Consider the following 23227-nt stretch of genomic DNA (forward strand, 5'->3'; position numbering starts at 1 on the left):
GAGTGGCTGAGGGCCCTGGGGCTGTTTAGCCTGGGGAAGAGGCTGAGGGGAGACCTCATCTCTCTCTGTAGCTCCTGAAAGGAGGTTGTGGTGAGGTGGGTGCTGGGCTCTTCTCCCAAGTGGCAGGAAGTGATGAGAGGAAGTGGCCTCAAGTTGCACCAGGGTTTAGACTGGATATCGGGAAGTATTTTTTCACCAAAAGGGTTCTCAGGCCCTGCCAGAGGCTGTCCAGGGAGGTGGTAGAGTTCCCATCCCTGGAGGGGTTTAAAAGCCAGGCAGACGAGGTGCTCAGGGATGTGGTTTAGCAGTGGACAGGTACGTCTGGACTCGATGATCTCAAAGGTCTTTTCCAACTAAGCAATCCTGTGATTCAGTATGAGACTGCTATGAAAGCAGTATCTAGAGTCAGGATATATAACTGTTATTCTATAGTCTGTCTTTCTGTTTTTCTTCCTACAAAACCTATCACCCTCTCTCAGGAAGAAATTAAATTGGTTTGACACAATTAGTTCTTGAGAAATCCACGGTGGCTGCTACTCAGGTCCTGCTTCCTCCTAGGTGTGCGCATGCAATGTCTTCAACTACTTGTGCCAGTTTGATTTCACTTTTCTTCTCCCAGCATTTCACATTGCTTGTGTTTCCTTTTTCCTTTCAGAGGACGAGCCAGACTCAAGGAGCTGTGGATTCGAAGTGGACACTGATAGCGCTCATCCTACGTGTGAATACTGCGTGAAGCAGGAGGAGGGTTGGTTTGTGGGATGACCCGAGGCACAAGCTCTTGCCTTGAGGCTGCCACATTTCCAGGGCAATATATTTCAGTGATCCAGTGCTCTGTGCAGAGGGTGTGCATGCACAGTTCTCACTAGACTTTTTGTATCGGGGTTTTTTTGCACTCGTACTGCAAGTCAAGGACTACCGCTGGCTTGAGAGCTCAGAACTGACCCTGATTTTTAAGTGTGATTTAGTTTCAGGTATAAACTTTACAGGCAGTTACAAAATGAAGGCTATCTGTTACAGAAAATGGTGTTGTTTTCTCTCTTTTCCTCAATTCCCTCCCCTGTAAGTGAGGTCAGGGATGTTATGAAGCTAACATCATTAATGGCTGCAAAGTGGTTTGAGATCCCTGAATGGAAGGGCTTATGTAAGTGGGAAAGTCTTATTAGGATAATTATAATTGCCAACTGCACTGGCACAATGTAGATCACTTAATGAATTATTTGGCTTTTCCTTTCTCTCTGTCTCTCCCCCTCAGCTCCCCAAAGCAACATAAACAGCCTGATTTTAATTGGCAACTTTCATTTCCAGCAAATGGATTTTTCACTGAAGTTCAAACTCAGCAACAACGTTTAGAAAATGCAGGTTGGTTTCAGATGAATTGGGATTTGCAGGGCCAGGGTAAAGAGGAGACTGTACGCTCTTTGAGCTCTTTGAGCACGCTGAATCTGCCCTTTGAATGGTGAGCACTTCTCTCTCCATCACCTTGCGGCGTGTTCCTTCCAAGAGCCGCGCTCTGCTCTTGACAGATGCTTGTGACTAATGCGATGGAGGTGACTTGGTGGATTAGGCTGGTGGCTAAAGTAATGGAGGTAATGGTCTCCGTGGAGGAAAAGAAATTGCCTCTGTAGTTTGATCTCCTACCTCTGTGATTCACTCTCTTGGTTTTGCCAGTATTTCACTTGTGTTGATTTGAATGGGTGAGCATTCATTCTGTCACTGACCCAGAGGTGGGAAGAGGAAACCAGCTCTTGCAGTTAGTCCAGTTCTGGAATTCCCAAGATGAGAAAGATATGGAACTGTTGGAACAGGTCCAGAGGAGGTCACGGAAATGATGTGAGGGCTGGAGCACCTCCCATACGAGGACAGGCTGAGAGAGTTGGGGTTGTTCAGCCTGGAGAAGAGAAGGCTCTGGAGAGACCTTAGAGCAGCTTCCAGAGCTGACAGGGGCTACAGGAAAGCTGGGGAGGGGCTCTGGATCAGGGAGGGCAGAGACAGGATGAGGGGGAATGGCTTTAAATTGGGAGAGGAAAGATTGAGATTGGAAATTAGGAAGAGGCCTTGGCCCAGGTTGTCCAAAGCAGTGGTGGCTGCCTCATCCCTGGAGATGTTAAAGGCCCGGTTGAGTGAGCAAGAAGTGGCTACTTAGTGCTTTATAAAAACAGCTTAAGAAAGCTATTAAGATGTAGGAAATTGTGATCTCTGCATATGTATTGCTGCCTTACAGTCAGTAATATCAGTGCTTACATCGGCAGGGAGTTACTTCTTGTTCAGCCCTGGCGATTGCATCTAATACTCAGTGTGGACCCATTTGGAAATGGCGAGTGTGTTGGCTGCTGTAGAGCATATAGAATCACAGAATAATATCTGCCTTTTCTTTTGTTTTCTTTCTTACTTCTTGTGGGTTCCTTAGAAGTGGTCCCAGAGGTTGTTTGAAACATGCATTGAAACACCGTGCATTTCACTTGTTCAATCGCCATTGTGAGTATTTCAATATATGATAATAATAGAATTTATTATGTAATAATATATAATATTGCTATGAAGCACTTTATTATTATTACTGCTCTACAATGTTTAGCTGGAGCTTGTACCCACAGACCTGTCCCTTTCTTCTAAATGTCTTTTCAACTACACAAGGAGTGAAATCTCCACCCTGTTAAACCAATAACACAGCCGAAGAGATTGTTCCTCAGCTTTCCAAGTTCTCCTTCATCCCTGCTGTCAGCACCGGGAGACCAGCACTCCCGGTGTGAACCAGGGGTTCTAGGAGAAAGAGCCTTTGCTCAGCTGTGAAGCCAGGAGGGATCAGTTACTGGCTTAGCCATCGCCTCTCTTGTGTTGGACGGGCCATGAAAGAAACCCTCACTGAACAGGAGCAGCCCAGGGGACTGGAGCATTTTACCCAAAATGACATTTTGAGGGTTTTTTTTCTCTTTTTGTTGGCTGGAAGATATTTTTTGTCTGGGCTGAAGTTAATTGTTTTGTTTCAGCGTTACGAATGGCTGCATCATTTCAGAGAGACACAAGTAGGGAGCCTCCAATAATTGTTTATTAGCCGTGGGCAGTGAAGCTAAGGGAATTAATTCTTGGACATGGTGGGTTTTTTTCTGCTATTTTACTGTGTTTTATGCATTTTGGCTAATCTTTGGTTCTCTCTCCCTTGCATTAAGTATTTAAGTATCTTATTGATTGTGAATCTCACAGCTATTCTTTGTTTGCTTTGTGTTTTATTTTAATTGCTGCACCTACAAACTGTTGAAACCCTTCAGGGGTCACCGGGGAGAGGAAAACGTGGATTGGGAGTGGGCCAGCAAGTGCTGCGGGCTGAGCTGCGGCATTCCTGATGGTGTAGGGAACAGGGGAGATGAGGGAGAGAAATGCTGTTCAGCCTGGAGAAGAGAAGTCTCCAAGGAGACTCTAGAGCAGCTTCCTGTGTGGAAAGGGGCTCCAGGAAAGCTGGGGAGGGGCTCTTGATCAGGGAGGGCAAAGAGAGAGTGGGGAGGGAGCGGTTTTCCGCTGCAAGAGGGGAGATTGAGATGAGATCTTGGGGAGAAATGTTTTTCTGTGAGGGTGGAGAGGCCCTGGCCCAGGTTGCCCAGAGCAGTGGTGGCTGCCCCATCCCTGGAGGGGTTCAAGGCCAGGTTGGATGGGGCTTGGAGCCTCTGATCCAGTGGGAGGTGTCCCTGCCCATGGTTTGCACTGGATGGACTTTGGCTGGGGTCAGAAGGGACCTCATTCCATGTTTCCATGATCAGTAGGTGTATTGGCAGGACACCAAGGTGAAGGTGCCAGAATTCAGTTCAGGTGGGCACACTGGGGTTGACAGGTAAAAGCCACGTGTTCAACAGGTCTCAGGTGGAGCTGCTTTACCAGGGGATGAAGGTGGGAATGAGGGGGCCGTTGGTGGGGTGGCGCTGCCTGCAGGGACCCGAGTGTCTGCATCTGCACCACATGGAAGAATGAGGCACGGGGAAGGAGCTGTGGGAGATCCCTGCTGTCCTCACCCATCGCAAGCAAGAAAAGCCAGAAGGCAGCGTGCCATTCCATACCGTCAGCCTGCTGTTCTCCTGATCTAGCATGACAAATTGGTGTTCCCAGAGTGGCAGCGGAGTAATCAGACTGTGACAAATGGTTTACTTAGAGCAATTTGTTTTCATTTTACTGAAAATTTCCGTAGTCTTAAAAGTTTCCCTCCTGCCTCCTCGCTCCCACTGCCTCTTTCTGCCTCTAATGGCATTTGCTTTGTGTTGGGAGAGAGACGTGGACCTGCGCGATGCTGTGAGGGCAGTGTGGCAGCTGAGAGATCATGTTCCTGGGGACCCGGGCTTTTTGTGGCTGGAAGCGGTTGCTGGAGACAACACTCAGGCGGGTGTGAAGCTCCCCGTCTGTTAGCTGTACACATGCTTTTGCCTGTGTTTCTCACCTGGAAACTCAGCTGCCTCTCACCTTTTGGAGGTTGGTTCCTGACAGATTGGAGCATGAGATTCCCTGAGGGTCCAAAAGGGGTGTCTGACACCTTTCCACAAGCACTGAAAACGAAGCAAGGATATAGCTTGGGAAGGGGAGCCGTGTCCATTTGAAGCACCGTGGGTTATGGGGCAGCTGTGCAGCCCCAGCCCTTTGCATTGCGCAGTGGGATGCGTCTGCTTTAGAATCATAGAATAGTTTGGGTTGGAAGGGAGCTTAAAGATCATCTTGTTCCAGCCTCTCTGCCATGGGCAGGAACATCCCACTTTAGCGTGCTTGGAATACAGAGGAGAAGGAGGAATAGAGAGAGAAGGGCAAAAATGCTAATGCCAAAACCTGCTATTTCAACTGCTTAGCTAGGATAGCTGGCTAGGAAATTGGGAGTGTGGAAGTCCCCGTCATAGCCCTGGGATGGGGACCTCACTGCCATTCCCTGCTGGAATATCAGCCCAGTCTTGCATGGGGCTCCTCAGTGTTTGCAAGGTTAAAACTTGGGTGGATTTGCCTGTTGGCTTCTCTGGTGGAGAGGTGAGAAATGGATGAACTCTGCTTTGCTTCTATAGCAGAGCCCCATCCAGCCTGTGGAAAGAGAGACCAACACCTTGTCTAAAATAAAAAGTTTGGAGCCAGGGGCTCCTAGTGTTGTGGGGAAGAGTTGGGAGGGCAGGGAAGGGTTAGGCAGGTGGCAGGAACTCGGCTGCAGTTGGCCTTCAGGCATGGGCTGTCGAGATGACTTTTGAGAGTGCCCCACTCAATACTGTGCTCCAAAAGCGTGCACTAGGATGGGCCTGGGGAAAGACCTGGGCAGCAGGACTGAGCTGGTCTAGAGAAAAGGCTCCGAGGAGACCTTAGAGCAGCTTCCAGTACTGAAAGGGGCTCCAGGAGAGCTGAAGGGAGGGGCCCTGGATCAGGGGGTGCAGGGAAAGGACAAAGGGGAATGGTTTGAAGCTGGCAGAGAGGAGATTGAGATGACATTTTAGGGAGAAATGTTTTGCTGTGGGGGTGGGAAGGCCCTGGCCCATGTTGCCCAGAGCAGTGATGGCTGCCCCATCCCTGGAGGGGTTCAAGGCCAGGTTGGATGGGGCTTGGAGCCCCTGGTCCAGTGGGAGGTGTCCCTGCCCATGGCAGTGGTGGAACTGGCTGGGCTTTGAGGTCCCTTCCAATCCAAACCATTCTGTGGTTCTATGGTTGTGCCATCCAGCTCTTTTTTTATTCCTGACTTCTTTGCTGCCTGGTCCTTTCCAAAGATGCATTGCTGGCCTGGGACTCTGCAGACATACTGTGTGTTGCTGCACTCCATTGAACACACACCAGAGCCAGAAAAGGAATGAAGGGGACCCGCTGGGATGCAAGCCTTGCTTCTGGATAGATGGTGGGCCTGGAGCGTTAGAGGGCGAGGTGATGGGAGTCGAGAATTTTCTCCATTGTGCCGCCTACGGCTGGTACTTTTGATGCATGCAGTTTAAACGTATAAAGATTGCCTCAGGACAGGCTAACAGGATGAAATGCTCATGTGGGAGGTTGGATGTGACTATCTATAAAGCTCTCCTTTGGCTCCAAGGTCTGCCCGTAGCCTCAAGGGCTTGCTTTGGCAAACTAGTCCATTAGGTGATGCTGCTACATCTTCCATCCTTGTGCTGCTGCACAAATACTTAGCAGCGGGATGCAATTTACTACTGCGCTCCCGATGCAGCCACCAGAGACATCTCTCAAGGTCTGGAGATCAGCCATCCCGCGCTTTGTCGCAACGGCAGTCGTGTCTGAAACTATTGCAGAGCTACTTAGAGAGCCGGGTGGCGTAATGGCTTTCCTTAACTGTAACTCCCACTTTGTTGGCAACTCTGCTTTTCGCAAAAGCCCTTGGAAATAGTGTAGTGGTGTGTAAGTAACTGGTGCCCACTGGAACGTGTCCCTGGCCTTGGGTGGAATGAGCTCACATAACACAACGTCTTCAGTAAGACCGTTTTCGCAACATGGTTTTCTTAATGCATTAGCAAACATCGTAAAGTGATGGAAAATTACTTGTGCTAATCGGACATCCGTAAATAGGCTCCAATGGTACGCTTGACTCTCAATCGGAGTGAATAATTTATCAGCTGATTAAATCGGATCATTTTGTACAATCTGCTAGTAGTTTTCCAGTGCATGTTTTAATCGTCCATATATCTCCATTAGATTGACGGATTTGGGTGGTTTGGAATAGTAATAGTTAGGAAATGCTGTGTCTAAGTAAATAAAGCTGGATTTACAGTACTGGGACAACACTCTTGGAGAGCTGGTGCAGACTGAGGTGCTGTTACATAGAAGCATGTAATGGTTTGGGTTGGAAGGGACCTCAAAGCCCATCCAGTCCCACCCCCTGCCGTGGGCAGGGACACCTCCCACTGGATCAGGGGCTCCAAGCCCCATCCAACCTGGCCTTGAACCCCTCCAGGGATGGGGCAGCCACCACTGCTCTGGGCAACCTGGGCCAGGGCCTCCCCACCCTCAGTGTGAAGAATTTCTTCCTAATGTCTAGTCTCAATCTTCCCCCTTTCAATTTAAAGCCATTCCCCCTTGTCCTATCGTGTTGGATAACATGTTTAGATAATAGCTGCTCAGTGTCTCACAGATGGTTTATTAAGACATAGAGAGGGGGGGAAAAAAAAGAAGAAAAAGAAGAAAAGCATCAGCTGGTCATTATAACCTTCCAGCCATTAGGGCAGGAAAGATACCCAGAGCCCTTGTGATGCTCTCTGGGGTTGCAGAGGAGATTGCAGTGCTCAGTGTTTGAGTCCTGCTTTGTCAGGGTCGCTGTGTCCCAGTGGTGAGCATCCTTCAGACACCGTCTGTCCGTCTCCTTGCTCTCTGTCCCTGTCTCATCCCACTGTACCTTCCCCCAGCCACACTTGCAAACTGTCTGCACCCACATCGGGATTTTCTGACTGTTTTGATGTTGCTTTCCTTCCTTGATCTTAAACGGTCTTTCTCTTTCGGTGTTTGGATATGCAACATTTCCCTTGACGACACAGTGAAGTCTGTATTTGGGTGCAGAATTCCACATGGCTGCAAAGTTTCCTCAGAAATGTGATTAAAAAGAAACAGTTGTGAATAAAATGAATACTACATGGCTGTGGAGGTCTTAGACAAAGGAAAATGTGGTGTTGCTGAAGACCAAGCACAGGCTTGATGGTCACTTCATCGTGTGCCATGCAGACCTGAAGCTGCTGTGTCTCCACACCTTTGCAGGCTGGGTCCTGTGAAGGTGGGGAGCCCTTGGCCCAGGTTGTCCAGAACAGTGGTGTCTGCTCCATCCCTCGAGGTGTCCAAGGCCAGGTTGGATGGGGCTTGGAGTCCCTCATCCAGTGTGAGGTGTCCCTGCCCATGGCAAGGGGTGGTACTGGTTGGGCTTAGAGGTCCCTTCCATCCCAAAGCATTCCATGATTCTATGAAAAGGGTAATGATGAAGCCTAATTGCTCTTTGCTCTGCACGCAGGCTGAGTGTGCAGAAATGCAAGTACAGGTGCTCTCTGGGTTTGCTTGGCTGCTTCCTTTGCACTAAGGGAATGCGAAGAACCTGTTGTGAGCTGGGGAGCACCAGTTTTGGTGCTTGTGTGCTAGTCCCAGTTCTGCTCTCCTTTAGGAACCATACCAGTGAAATTCCTGCTGATTTCCCTAGGAGGAATTTGGCATCAGGTTAGTTTCAGGGTTGCTTAGCAGTAATTGAAAGGAGTGAAAATGAAAAGCACCGAGGGGATGAACCAGTCCACCTGGGAGCATTGGTAGGGCTGGCTCTGGGTGAAGCAGGACAGTAAATACTGTCTTTTCCCTTCGCTGAAATGTCCCTGTTATCCCTAAAGGCAATCCATTCAGTTCCTCTCTAAGGAAAAAGGAAAATTGAGAGAAAGAATGGATTTTCTGTGCTGGATCAATACTTTGGGCAGAGAGAGGTGCAAGTATAGATAAGTATGAAAAATGACTGTATGTCAGCATCTAAAAGTAACCCTATGAAATACAGACCTTCGGCAATCCCTAAAGTTGGTACTGGTGTTGTTTCTTTGTATTGGAAATCATTCCTATGTCTGTCTGAGAGTGGTGGCAGGATATGACCCATAATTAACAACATTTTATAGGAAAGAAATGTGGGGTTTTTCTCTATTAAATTACTGGAAAACCAGATCTCAGCCTGATTGTCCCAGAGCGGTGAAACCTGGAGAGCACCTAGGAAGATGCAGTGGTTTTTTGAAAGGAAGGAGGCCCTACATACACCTGGAACACAACTGTTTTTCACTCCATGGCAGTGTGGCTGAGTTATTTGGGAACTAAAGCAGCTTCTCTAGCATTTGCTCTTGTCACTCCAGGCCAGCCTGGGCTCACCTGGCCCGAGGATGGAATGAGGAATGTGGGTGAGGGATGTGGACCACCAGGGACAGAATGGCCAAGGCTTTGGATTTGGCAGAGATTTCTCCTGCTTGCATTTCTTGCACTTGGTGCTGGCCTGGTGTGTCTGTGGGAGTACTGCGCTGCCTTCAGCGGGACGAGCTTTTGGCCAAGCCTCTGGATAACTAGCACCGCTGGCGGCAGCGTTGTTCTCGGATACACACAGCCAAGTAACACTGCTGTGTGGCTCAGGGCTGGCAAGCTGGGATGTGCCAGGGGTGTCATTTGGAGGCTGGAGCTGTGCTTTGTCCCTTGCCAGCCCTCACATGAGAAGAATTAGTTCAACCGCAGGTTTGCTGGTTCAGGTCTTCTGGGATGACACAGGAATGCTGATCCACAACAGTTTCTGTTGTAGCCTCTTCATGTCTGTTTGCGCTAATGAAGCTGGTGATGGTGTTGGCACTCACCTCTGTGTCTTGTTGCACTGACCATGATTACTGTGAAACAGGGACTGGTTCTTCTGAAATGTCTTTCTTGGCTGGGACTGAGCAGTGTGAGTCATGGAATCAGAATCACTTGGTTGGGAAAGACTTTTGAGATGATTGAGTCCAGCCGTACCTGTCCACTACTGAACCAGATCCCTGAGCACTTAGTCTGCCCAGCTTTTAAACCCTGCCAGGGATGGGAACTCTACCACCTCCCTGGGCAGCCTCTGCCAGGGCCTGAGAACCCTTTTGGGGAAGAAATTTTTCCTGATGTCTAATCTGAAATTTCCCTGGTTCAATTTGAGGCCATTCTCTTTCGCCCTGTCACTTGGGAGAAGGGACCAGCAGCCACCTTGCTACAACCTCCTTTCATGGAGCTATAGGTAGGGATGAGGCCTCCCCTCAGCCTTCTCTTCTCCAGACTACACAACCCCAAGTCCCTCAGCCGCTTGTTATAAGATCTGTGCTCCAGACCTTTCACCAAGTTCACTGCCCTCTATATGCATTCCAGTCCCTCAATGTCCTTCTTGTAGTGAGGGTGATCTCTTCCCTCTCCCTTGGGGATGAAAACCAAGTTATTCTTGTACAACTTGGTGAATGCAATGGTCTGTGGAAGTAGACGTGCCAAGCTTGTCCAGAAAGATGGCATCAAAATTCAGGATTGGGGTTCACAAAACCCATTTGCATCGTTAAACGTCAGTCGTGAGGATGCTGCCTGGGCTTTGTTGTTTTCACGTTGACAAGATGACATTTGGCAGTTAAAGTAGGAAAGACAAATTGCAGTGCTTGGCAAAGCTGCTGAATGTTCATCAGTTAGTAATGAACTAGTTAGTGATAAGAAATAGATGTGCAGGCATCAAAGCAAACTGATAGGGTCAAATCCTTTCCCCAGCTGCATCAGCATCCCTCTGACTTAGGCAGGGTTAAGACTTATATAGCTACATCCCTCAAAAAGAGTTATTATTCCCTGGTGCATTAACAGCAAGATCAGAGCCCAGGAGAGTTCTTTAGCTGTGAATATGTGTTGTGTTCAGTGCTGAGGCCCTGCAGGCTCCCTCGTGCGTGCAGGCAGAGCTCCCAGCTCGCTCACGCTCAGCCTGCTCTCCCGCTTGGACCCGGCACGCATTTTGGTCTTTGTTGTTTGCTCTGTGCTTTTCTCTTTCCAGCCTAACGTGACCACTGATGATTTTATTTGCCGCTTCTCCTCTGCCTTGAATAAGGAGACTGGGAGCTTCTTAATCAAGTGGTTTATTGTCATAGTTATGGTTTATTGTCTCAAACAGAGAGTAGGTGCCATTAATGCCACAGCACTTTCTGACACCATTTTGCATGATGCTGTTTGCGACTGGAAGGGCAGGTGGTGATGTTAGGGAAGACACTAGGTTTTCTTTTCCTGCATCATCTCACCCAAGAAAGATATTCCTTCTGAAACTCAAGGAAAGGGTTGCAAGTGACTTCAGCTGCAGAGCACAAAGTCTGAGCTATTTAGCACAGCAGAAATAATGAACTCTCGGGACTGATAGGAGGAGGTGGAGGTAGGTGCAGCCCTTCTCCCTCCTCAGAGATTGTAGAGAGGTGGACCAGGGAATGGAGACATAGAAAAGTGTATCTCGTCCCAGTTACACCCACAAGTGGCAGCAGAGCACAAATGTCTTTTTTCCAGGGACAAAAAGCTATGTTTTTGGAGAGTAGAATCAGTGCTTCTTCCCCACGTTTGCGATGGCAGGGCTCTGGCCCTGATCTAGTAACAGCTGGAAAAGAAGATTGAGGTTTATTTTCGTTCATGACCTTAAACTGTCTTCTTCAGCCTTGTACATTTGGCCAGTGTGTGATCTCCACCCTGGTCCCTCCAGTGACCTGTTGATGCCAGGATGGCTTTAGCGCAGCGTCAGCGTCTTCTAGCATTGCTCTAAGGTTCATGACTCCACGAAGCAAAGATAGGGAGCGCAGACAAGCTTGAATGCCAAAACCTGAAACTATTTTATTGGAGTAGTGGTCAAGTCTGTGAGTTTGCTGTTTGAGCCTTTACCCACTGAGATGTTTGAGTATTCCCAGCAGGGTAAAGCAGCAGCTGGGTGTGCAGTTGGCGTTTTGCGTCTCCTAAAAGTTCATGAACAAATCTAGAAGGGTTATAAATAACGCAGGAAAACCCAGACAGATATTCACCTTCATTCCCTCCAGATTGGAGAGGACTGTGTGAAATACCATTGAAAGAAGAACCTTCCGTATTACTATTTATTACACTAAAACCGAAAGCAGCCCACATTGTCTCTGAGGTGGGAAGCATGACAGAGCCAGTATTACATTTTTCTTTCTGGATGCAAGAAAATGACCTTCATAGCTCACTAGAGGCTTTGTCTCTTTAGAGTTATGGGCCATTCCCTTGTTAGTGGTAATAAACTGCATTATATTCCACTTCACACTGATGGGGTTTTTCTACATAATGCCAGGGAACTTGGTTAAAAAAAAAAAAAAAAGGGAAGAAAAAGGTAAGTGAGTTTCAAAATGTGTGTTATTAAAAAGCATATAAAAGGGAAGAAGCGCGTATCGCTTCTCAACTGGTATGTATTATATTATTAAGCCATTATGCTCTAAGCACTCTTTGTAAGTGTTGGGCACACGTAATTTGGGATGTTTTTATACCATATGCGAGAGCACCAAGTGTTCAGCACGTGGAACGAACTGGGTCAGAAATCAGAGCAGCCATGGAAGAGGGTGGCTTCTCCTCTACTGAGCACGGCCAAGGAGCTTCACCTTGGCTGTCAGTCAGTGGCAGGTCCCAGGAGAATCGTGGAATAGTTTGCCTTGGAAGGGACATTTAGCTGTGCAATGAGCCATACGCCCTCCCAACTGTCATAGAATCATGGAATCATAGAATGGTTTGGGTTGGAAGGGACCTCTAGAGGTCACCTAGTCCAGCCCCCTGCAATGAACCTCAAGCTCTCCCAAATATTTGGCTCTGCTTTTAAACAACCCCTCCTGAATAGCAGAGACCAGGAGGCTGTGTTGGTGCAAGCCCAAACCCCCAGAGATGTTGATGCTGTGCCTTTAAATCATACTCAGAAACCCCCTTATCTCCCCTCTGCACTTCTGGCCTCCCGACAGGCCTGTAATTAGCACGGATTTCTCACATTCATGGCTAGATTGGAAATTTGGAGGCACTTAATGAAAAAGGTCAGTTACCTTGACCAGGCTGAAATTGCAGTTAGAGGACATTTGCTGGCTCCCCGCGCTCTCCAAGGCAGCACGCGAATACAGGAATATTAACGTTCCGCACACAGAAATGCAAACATTGAATGGCCTGAAGCTGCGCTGGGGGAGGTTCAGGTTAGACATTAGGAAAACTTCTTCCCTGCAAGGGTTCTCAGGCACTGGCAGAGGCTGCCCAGGGAGGTGGTGGATTCCCCATCCCTGGAGGGGTTTGAAAGACAAAGTGTTTAGGGATCTGATTTAGTAGTAGGCCAGTACAGTTGGGCTTGATGAACTCAAAGGTCTTTTCCAACCTAGAGATTCTGTGATATGGACAAGGAAGGAAACTTGCATTGAGTGTGGCTCCAGCTCTGAGGGCTTTTTCATGTTTTGGCGTCATTTCTTCCTAGGCTTGCACACAATCCCTATGTCTAGAGCTGGATTAGGAGAGGACTCCAGGTCCAGATGAACCAGCAACCCAGGTTACCACCTTCCCATATGATTTGAGCCAAAGATTCGTTCCAAGCCATGTATTTCTTTCATGGTAGGTCCTGCACCTCGCCCACCACAGCTATTGGGTTTAGTGGTGCTGGCAAAGCCTGTTTCCAACAGGTTTTGTCTTGGGGAGATTGTTTCGATGGAGAACTTGGTAGTTGCTTGGTTTGGGCTGAGGACCTGGGCTTCAAAGGTTACTACCTGCTTTGGTTTTGTATTCCTGAAACAAGGGAGTGCAGGAAACATCCCACCTGCAATGTTGTCAGCTTTGGGGCGAGTTAGAAAAATAATATAAATACAATCACGCCTTCTGTTCAGCCTGGAGAAGAGAAGGCTGTGGGGAGACTCTACAGCAGCTTCCAGTGCAAGGGGCTCCAGGAACGCTGGGGAGGGGCTCTGGATCAGGGAATGCAGGAATAGGATGAGGGGAACGGTTTGAAGCTGAAAGAGGAGAGATTGAGATGACATCATGGGGAGAAATGTTTTTCTGTGAGGGTGGGGAGGCCCTGGCCCGGGGTGCCCAGAGCAGTGGTGGCTGCCCCATCCCTGGAGGGGCTCAAGGCCAGGTTGGATGGGGCTTGGAGCCCCTGATCCGGTGGGAGGTGTCCCTGCCCATGTCAGAGGGTGGGACTGGATGATCTTTAAGGTCCCTTCCAATCCAAACTATTCTATGATTCTATGATCCTACGTGCTTTGTATTTACTTGGTTTAATATTTCAGACTGTGCTCAATTGTGATAGAAGTAAAATAAGAAACTCAGCAAATCAGGTCAGGAAAGCTCAGATCCTTTAATTTCTGGATATCTTAGGTGTAGTTAATACATAACTGGAGAAGAAGAAGGTCCCTGGTTATCATTACGCAGTTTGAGTTGAAGCTGATGATCGGTAGCTGGAAGGGTTCTTATAGCAATGTGCAAAGCAACATGTCCTGTGCTCGTAAAAAAAACGACGTGCCTTTTAAACATTTATTTTTACTGTGTGTGTTTAGTACTAAAAGTGATTATAGCACATTGCTCTGCACCTGAATTGTTTGGCAAATGTCATACTGTAAAAGCAAATCCCTGTCTGGCACTTAGAGTGTGCTGTGACATTCTCCTGCTGCCAGGGAGCCCCTGCGAGATCCTTACGAGAGCACCCTTCCCGTAGCACAGTTTGTGAGCGTTTCATAAACCTTTCCACTGAAAACATCCTTCGGAGAGGAGGAAATAATTTCATTCCTGCTTCTTTACACCTAGAGAAGTGAAGTACAGAAAAACCCCTGGTGCTCAGATGAATAAATCTTGTGACCGAGGTCCAAGTTCATCTCACCTGACTATCAGGATGTGAAAGAAGGTTGTGGTGGGGTCAGTGCTGGTCTCTTTTTCCAAGTCAGAAGTGATAGAATAAAAGGAAATGGCCTCAGGTTGTGCCAGCGGAGGTGTAGATCAGATATTAGGAATTGTTTCGTCACTGACGGAGTGGTGAAGCCCTGGCAGAGGCTGCCCAGGGCAGTGGGGGAGTCTCCAGCCCTGGCAGGGTTCAGAAAGCATGCAGACATGGCACCTGGGGACATGGTTTAGCACTTGGTGGGCAAGATTCTGGCTTCTGCTCTGACTGCCCATGATGTTTCCAGACTTGAGACTGCATGGATATGGCTGGGTCACCATTAGGAAAGGAGGTTCAGGACCGTCAAACTTGTTTTGTGTGTTGGAAGTTAGTGCCTGGCTGCCAGTGCTCCTTGCTGGCTGTCGTTTATGGAACAGAGCAAATCGAGATCTCTCCATCTCAGGAGATGCCTGATGCCTTGTAGGATTGGGTGCTGGGAATAAGGAATCTACTTTATATCACAAGGACTGTCACCTGTGCTCTGCACTCCACTAACCGGATTTATTGAGAGGCTGCTACAAACAAATGGAGCCATAAGCTGCACTGTCCCCAGGGCGACAGCCTGGATTAAAACATCCAAGTCAGTGATGGATGCTGCCAAAGAGTATTGATATTGGGCTGCTCTGCCAAGCCCGTGGAAGAGTCTTGTCACAGGGAGACTCCAGAGTTATCGTTGTCAGCCGCAGAGGGGAACTGAGATTCCATTTGCTATCGAAGGGGCAGCCAGGCTCTGAGATAAAGCATCCAGACTCTCCGCACTTTTGAGATTTAAAAGCTTTGTATCTTCAAATTTAGCTTTCACAGGTCTCATCATCTTCCTTCCTTCCAAAATTCCTGCACCTCCTGCTCCGAAATTCAGGGAAATATAATATGTATGTATGCTTAGGAGAGATGAGCTCCCATTTAGCTACAGGCAGCAAACGTGTGCCTGTGTCGAATTACAGAGTGTCCTGAAATGGAAGGGACCCACAAGGCCCATCGAGTCCAGCTCCTATCCTTGCACAGGACAACCCCAAAATATATGGCTGTGCATTTGTGCTGATAACGTATGTGTGAACTGGCTTCACACAGGACCGTGTGTCTCTGTGAAGTGTGTATCCCCAAAAAGCCTGCTTTCATGTTGCAGAAGCCAATTCTAGATGTCAGTGGCAATGTAGACCTTTGGTTTTTAATCCTTCTGTCTCATGACAGGATCTCTGTGCAATGCCAAAGCTGAAACCGGAGGACCGTTACCTGCTGAGGTGCGAGGAGAAATCTCCACATGTCACCCTGACAGGTACGAGCTCCTTGTCCAATGCTGTTTCATTTTACACCTGCGCGGCCATCCAAGTGGAAGCTTTAATTTGAGAGAGCGTACTTAAGTCCAGAGCCCTGCCACGGCCCCTTTTGTTCCTTTCTGGGAAAAAAGTGCTATCCAAGGGGCTATCAAGTCAGAGGGGGGAACTGTTTCTCGTGGTGGGAGTACCCAGCCCAGCACTTGGCTGGCTGCAGCCTTGTGCTGACAGCTGGGAAATGATCCTCTACCTGGAAACAAAGTAGAGAGGGTTTGGCATCGCTGCCCTTGGGTGCTCAACTCCCAGCTGTGACCCTGGGGTAGGCCAGGAGCGGGCTCTCTGCTTGGAGGAGGATCAAGGGTTACCCATGGGCCCCGCACTCAGGAGAAGACTCAAAATCAGATCAAGGTGAGTAGTGCATCCTTCTAGAGAAAGGAAGGCTGAGGAGAGACCTCATCACTGTCTACAGCTCCCTGAAAGGAGGTTGTAGCAAGGTGAGTCTTGGTCTCTTCTCCCACATAACAAGGGATAGAATGAGAGGAAATGGCCTCTAGTTGCACCAGGGAAGTTTAGATTGGATAATCGGGAACATTTCTTCCCCAAAAGGGTTCCCAGGCCCTGGCAGAGGCTGCCCAGGGAGGTGGTGGAGTCCCCACCCCTGAAAGGGTTTAAAAGCCGCACAGTCGAGGTGCTCAGGGATGTGATTTAGCAGTGGACAGGTACGGCTGGACTCGATGATCTCAAGAGTCTTTTCCAACCAAGTGATTCTATGATCCTGTCCCCAGAAGCAATCCCTCCCTTGCACCTATGCCAGCTGTCCCGAATCGGTCATGCAGCCACCCGGGGCTGCATGCTCATACACAGGGTTACACAGCCTCATCTCCAGCAACCCCCTTCTCACCTGGTGTGTGTCTGCCCTTTCCCCATTCTTCCCTGTGTGCACATTACTGTCTCTGAAGAAATCACTGAGAGAGATACATTTCTTCTCAGCATCATCCTGACCCTCTTTCTCCTCCCCCTAAGCCCTGAAATTAATTAAATGATGTCACGCTTGATTTTATCTGATTTGGAAGCAATTCATCACCCTTTTGCTTGGTTGTATTAGTCCAAGCGATCAGCACATTAATTCATTTGTGAGACTAAGCTCAAGGGTAATTACAGTGAGGAAGCTTAATGCCTAAACGTGTTAATGTCTGTAATCAGAACTATTTTCTCAGTGCGGAACAATTGTTAGACAATTACGCTTGGATGTGATTGCTCTGGTGGGCGACTGAGGCTGTGGCAGGAGGGGAATAGCGGTGCCTTGTTGCACAAGTGGTGTGTTATCAGCAAATTCGACACTGGATTCTGTGCGGCTCGCCCCTTCCTCAGATTTAGCACTATGAATGAAGTTGAAAAGTTATCTCTTTCTCTCTCTTTTTCAGGCTGGGTAGTGTGGAAATAGACTCCTTTGCTTTTTTTTCTGACATGAATGTCACAGGCTGTTGCTTCTGGTGTCCTGGTTTATGTCTGTGGAGAGAAATCATGAGTTTGATCAGTGGCCCTTTGCTTCCTAGGAGACCCAGGTGGTTTTCTCTTAACAATCTGTGCTTTCCAGTCAAAAGATGTTTAGAATGGTATGAACTTCCATTAAAGTAAGTCCAGGAGCACTCTGGCAGGATACGTATCCATCATAAGGTCAACAGAGAGTCCTACAGGTGGGCAAAAGAGGGAGGATCTCAGTCCTAAAGTTCATAGAATCATAGATTCTGTGATTCATGGACTCCAAATAGGCAAAATGGGAGAATCCGAGTCCTAAAGTTCATAGAGTCATAGATTCTGTGAACTGTAGGACTAAGGTTCTCCCTTTTCCACCCATCTGGAGGACTCTCTGTTGACCTTATGATGGAGAACTGTTCTGCCAGGCTTCCTTTGAAGGAAAAGAGCCACAGTGGTACCACACAAGTGTAGTGAAGGGACGCAAAAGCTTTCTATGCAAGGTTGTTTCCTCTTCTTTTCTGACTGAGCCCTTGTCTGCCCAGAAGGCTTCTAGTTTTACGTCAAGTATCCTAAATTTTCTTCATGCCTCGCTCCAGAAGGAAGCGGGGAAAATTAGAGGTAAGTGTTCAGTTTCTAATAAGAAGGCATCTGCCCACAGGGTCAGGAAATCTCCCGTCTGTGTGACCACCCTGCTCGGCGATAGCCCCACGTGTGGGCAGAGCAGGCACCCGCAGGCTGGGTGAGTGCTGCATTGCAGAGGGACTGCGAGGAAAGCTCTGGCTCCTGCAGGGTGGGCTCTGGTGGAAACCAGTGTTTCTAATCATGGAATTGTTTGGTTGGAAAAGACCTTTGAGGTCATTGAGTCCAACCGTACCTGCTGTGAAAGAGGCGGTTGGATCCAAGTTGCAGGAAAAGGATGGGAAACATGGCTAGGAGTAAGGATCAGGAATGTGGCTGCAGGAGGAGCAATCGTGGGGACCACGGGAAGAGGAGGGCAGCCCAGTGCTGTGGGCTGAGGGCAATTCAGCCATGTGGGACTGTTGGTCACGCCTCATCCCGTGTGGCATTTGCAGGCAGGTTTCGTTCAGCCTCTTCCTTCCGGATATCTGATAGTGAGGGGGGTTTGCAGTAGTCTCTGTGAGCTGGGTGGTGTGTCCAGGCAGAGGAGCAGCTGGGAACCCCACACAGTCATTTGTTTTCTTCCTGGGGCGGCCACAGTGACCTCTGCTCTCACCGAGCAAATCCATGCGCTTGTGCTGGGGAGAGATTTTATTCCAGTTCAACCTGGAGGTCCTCCAAAGCAGTGTACCTTGTAGAAATTCTCATTTGGGGTAATGTCCCATACACCGCTTGTCTTGAAAAATGTGTTTCCTGGTATTTGAAGAACAGCTTCTCGCTGTGCTGGGTTGGCAGTGTCCTCGGAGGCCCCTGTGTTAGTCCCGAGCAGCAATCCCAGCCTCCTGCCACAAATGAGGCAAGGGAGGAAATGAGTTTACAATGATGTGTTTTGCAGACATGGTGGTGCTTGTGCCAGCGACAACCACAAGAAGAGCTGTCTGCTCAGATGCTTTCAGAAGGCTGTCGGCACCCAGAGGAAGGTAGGAAGCGATCTAATGCCTCTGTTGTCATTATACAGATGAAGGACAAATGATTCCTCTTCTTCAAGAGAACAATCCTCTCTGTTCTCCAGCTGGGCGTGCAAGGGGCTGTGGCAGTGACCTGCTCCTGTCTCCACAGCTGGTTTAGCAGGACTAGTATTAGCACCTCCCTGCTTTCTCCAAAACCTAGGATGCAACAAAACCCTGATGGGTCTATGCCCTCTCCTCACACACAAAAGCGGGGAGGCTCTGCAAGACAAGAAGGCCTGGGTGATTGCAAACCCGATGCTGCCTTGCTTCTGTGCAACTCTTCACCTGTTCAAGCTTGTTCCTACTCGAGACTTTGGGTTGTTTCTCTGGGGAGAGAAAAACAGCTTGTGGCAAGGGTTTTATGCAGGGCCCAGGACGCCAGCAAGAGCGGCTTCACTGGGGCAGGGTGGAAACCTGCCCAAAGGGCTGAGAGGGCTGCGGCAGGCGATGTGGGGGCTCGGCACTGGTGAGGCTGCACCTCGAATCCTGGGCTCAGTTTTACGTTCCTAACTGTGAGAAGGACATTGAGGGGCGAGAATGCGTGCAGACAAGGGAATGGAGCTGGGGAAGGAGCTGGAGAACATGGGTTATGAGAAGCAGCTGGGAGCCCTGGGGTTGTTTAGCCTGAAGAAGAGGAGGCTGAGGGGAGACCTCATCGCTCTCTGCAGCTTCTGAATGGAGGTTGTGGTGAGGTGGGTGCTGGGCTCTTCTCCCAAGGAACAAACGATAAAATGAGAGGAAATGGCCTCAAGTTGCACCAGGAAAAAATTCTTTATCAAAAGAGTGGTGAACATTGGCAGAGGCTGCCCAGGGCAGCGGTGGAGTCTCCATCCCTAGAGGGTTCAAAAAGCGTGTGGTCATGGCACTTGGGGACATAGTTTAGCAGGCACCGTGGCGCTGGGCTGGCAGCTGGACTGGATGAGCTTAGAGGGCTTTTCCAGCCTTTATGTTTCTGTGATTCTATGATAAGACAGGCAGATTTCTCCTGCTGAGACAGCCCGGGGCACAGAGCAGGGCTGGGTGGATTTTGCTCACTCTCCTCTTGTGGGTTCTCACTGCAGGTTTGCCAGGGAGTGTGGCGCGGTAGGTGGGTTTTGACAGAATGGTGTGAAAGCAGTGAGGTATCTCCACTGCTGAATGAGTTAAAATATAATGAAGTTCGGGGCCATCTCCGATCTGTTGTTCCCCAGCCCTGACAATAGGGACTGTAAGCACAAGAGGATGTTATATGAAGAGGACTGGATTCTGCTTTGTTTCTTCTCTGTTATGCTGGAACACCTCCTTAGCACTGTAGAAGACTCACCCTTTCACATTCTCCTGGTAGATCTTTGAATATTAATGCTGTCACCAGCTTCCAGGAGTCGAAGGGATGGGTGCTGGGTTGCTGAGGGTCGAGGGACACAAGTGACATTTCTCTGCCTCCCCATCTGCTGTGCGGGCAGTGAGCAGAGCCCTGGGGATGCAGCAGCTGCAGTACAGGGCGATCCCTGCCTGGCAGGACTGTGGCCTGGCAATGAGAATGTCGGGATTTATTTGTTAGCTCCGGATATTCTGTGCCAGGGAAGCTTAGGCAAGGCATTTTTTCTGCCTTGCGATTTTAATCCTAGGTCCCTCTGGTCCTCGCTCTGCTGATGAGGCCGCAAGCACGTTAACTGCTGTTCCAAAGGGTGCTGGAGCCTGGGCTGGCTGAGCCCCTTGTATCATCCAAGGCCTTCAAACGTTCCCTCTGCTGTCTGAGTTGCGTGGAGCAGCAGGAAACATAGCCCAACCTCCAAATTAGTCCCAGGTTGCTGTAGATACCGTTTGAAACTACAATGTTCAAACAATAGCATCTAAAAGATTCTCCTCCTACTCCTCTTTTTGCCTTTATGAAAAGCTATAGAATATTTCTGATGTGACAGGAAATTCGTTCCATTGTTTCTCCACTATATTTGACTGAAATGAAGCTGCTTCTCTGCACAAAGGTACCCACCTTCGCTGTTCTGAGCTCTGTTAAATCTGCAGTCTGACTTATTTTAATTGTTAGAGTCTCAGTGAGCCACCTTCTTCCATGCCATTAAAGCTTGATGGGCTTCTACCCGTTTAGCCAGAACAGTACATGGATTCCAATGAAATACAAAATACAATCCATTTAATCACTTAGGACATTACTATCAGAAGAACAAAACTCCTTGCTCACAGATTCTAGTTCCCTTGCCCCTGGTTATGGCTTGCAGAACCAAAGCAAATGGCCTTTTGATGCAGGAGCAGTAAAAGTTAGAGACTCAATTATTATTTTCCCTTGTCACACAGGTGTGAGCGCTGCAGGACTCCACCGGCAGTGGTGCAGGAATGCCATGGTGCTAAAAATAGCTGGAGAGCACAGAGGAGCGGCAGCAGGACACCTGAAGTCTCCTACATCCAAGTGATCCATCGCTCCCAACCTCGCTGGTGTGCACAGCTTGGCACTGCCCAAAGCTGCCTTAATGGATTTGCCCGCGTGAGACAGCGACACCGCTGCAGTCAGTGAGTAAACCTTGGTGCAGTTGGTGTGGGCAAGCCAGGACTCGCCAGGGTTAACTCCAAGTTCTTCTGCTGCTCTTCAAGACTTGAGGGCCAGCTTAGGCCATGATAGCGTGGTTTGGACTGGAAGGGACCTCCAAGCACACCCAGTTCCACCCCTGCCATGGTCAGGGACACCTCCCACTGGATCAGGGACTCCAAGCCCCATCCAACCTGGCCTTGAACCTCTCCAGAGATGGGGCAGTCACCACTGCTCTGGGCAACGTGGGCCAGGGCCTCCCCAAGCAGCGCTGGAAAGTTACTCTGTTGTTTCTCTTACCTTCCATGCACGATCGTTTTCTCCCTCGTGGTTATAAAAACATTCAATCAAATTCAATCAAAATGAGCGTGTTTTACTCTTCTCTGTAAACAACGCAAATGCAATGCAAACATTTCACTGTCTGCTGCTCGGCATTTCTGCATAATCTGGCAACTCTGCACGGAGCAGATAAAACAGTAGAGAAAGTAAGTTCTTCACTCATTTCTCTCTTCTGGCCAAGACAATGCATCTAATGGCAGGACACGCAGCCTGTCTGCCCAAGATACGCCCCCATTCTGTGTCTGAGCCTGGCTAATATCACCTCTGCTGGGGCCCAGGGAGGCTGCGTGGTCTCCAGTTCCTGCTACAACTCCTGGTTCCTGGTCTGAAGCCATTACCATCCCATCAAACACTCATTTTAGCAACTTGGCAAATTCAGACCAGAAAATATTTCTTGAACAATGTCTCTTCCTGCTGCCCTGCTCCCTCCTCGGGTCATCTGGGCCCCGTTGCAGTGTTTGGGCAGATGGCTTTGCTCATGGGCTGGTGCCATTTGTGTGTGTTCATCCATTTGTTGAACCATCCCACCGGACCAGGGGCTCCAAGCCCCATCCAACCTGGCCTTGAACCCCTCCAGGGATGGGGCAGCCACCACTGCTCTGGGCAACCTGGGCCAGGGCCTCCCCACCCTCACAGCAAAACATTTCTTCGCAAGATCTCATCTCAATCTCCCCTCTTTCAGCTGAAAATCATTGCCCTCATCCTCTCCTTGCACTCCTTGACCAAGAGCCCCTCCCCAGCTTTCTAGGAGATGCTCCAACCCTTGGATCATCTCTGTGGCCTTCTCTGGAAGAAGGAAACCACTGATGTATGGGAAGCTGCTCCCGTCCCTAGCAAAGGAGGAGCGAAGGGCAGGTGGTTTCCATCCCTGTGTGCTCCTCAGAGCCAATGGTGCACAGGACTGAGCGATGTGGGATTGGAGCAGTTGGGGCCTGTTGCCAGCAAGCAGGATTTTGATGGAGCTGTGTCTGTGTTTGCTTTCCAGACTGTGTTCCCTGTGCCGTGCTGCAGCGCGCATGGTTCAGCCGCTGAGGAAAGCGGGGAGCACTGCAGTCCCCGGTCCCTGCTGGACCAGCCGGTCAGAGGGAGCGGCAGAGAAGCAAAGACACTGGCGCCGAAACAGAAAGTCATGCAACAGGTCAGTTTGCTTTCCATACAGTACAGTCGTTCCTCTGTCCTTCCCACGCTCTCCTGTCCCTGCCTTGCCAAGAGCACATTTTGGTGCAAAGATCTGAATAATCAGGACCATTCCTGTTCCGTGGGAACAAAAGGTTTCCTTTGTTGTCCTTCCCGTGTCGAGGTCTGCACAAGGCCCTCACGTGGGGCGCAGGGACGCGTGCCCTGTGTGACAGGGACAAACACACAGTGCTGTGGAGATGGCTGGAGGGACACCAGGACTCCTGTTAAAATCTCACTGACTTCCCAGTGGTTTGCAGGAGGTGATTCACACAGGTTTTCTTTGCATAATAATAGTAAAGGCTTTTCTGGGCAGGGGAAAAAAAGCCAGGTGGGAGGATTTATCACAGAGACAAACACAGCCTTGCCAGGAGCTGTTTATACCATTCATGCAAGATGAAACGCTTTCTGCTTCCCAGATGTTGTCTCCCAGTGTTGTGGCACTGGTTCAGCA

At 49.2% G+C, this 23227-nt stretch overlaps 1 long non-coding RNA gene across 1 annotated transcript; it reads left to right on the plus strand.

Moving 5' to 3' along the window:
• The first annotated feature begins 203 nt into the window (after nt 1–203).
• LOC128852541 (uncharacterized) lies at nt 204–15637 on the plus strand. The gene is made up of 3 exons (XR_008450452.1): nt 204–315; nt 656–718; nt 15548–15637. It is a non-coding gene; the product is annotated as an uncharacterized LOC128852541 (long non-coding RNA).
• Nucleotides 15638–23227: the final 7590 nt, after the last annotated feature.

This window comes from Cuculus canorus, chromosome 6, assembly GCF_017976375.1.
Source record: "Cuculus canorus isolate bCucCan1 chromosome 6, bCucCan1.pri, whole genome shotgun sequence".
Taxonomy (NCBI): domain Eukaryota; kingdom Metazoa; phylum Chordata; class Aves; order Cuculiformes; family Cuculidae; genus Cuculus; species Cuculus canorus.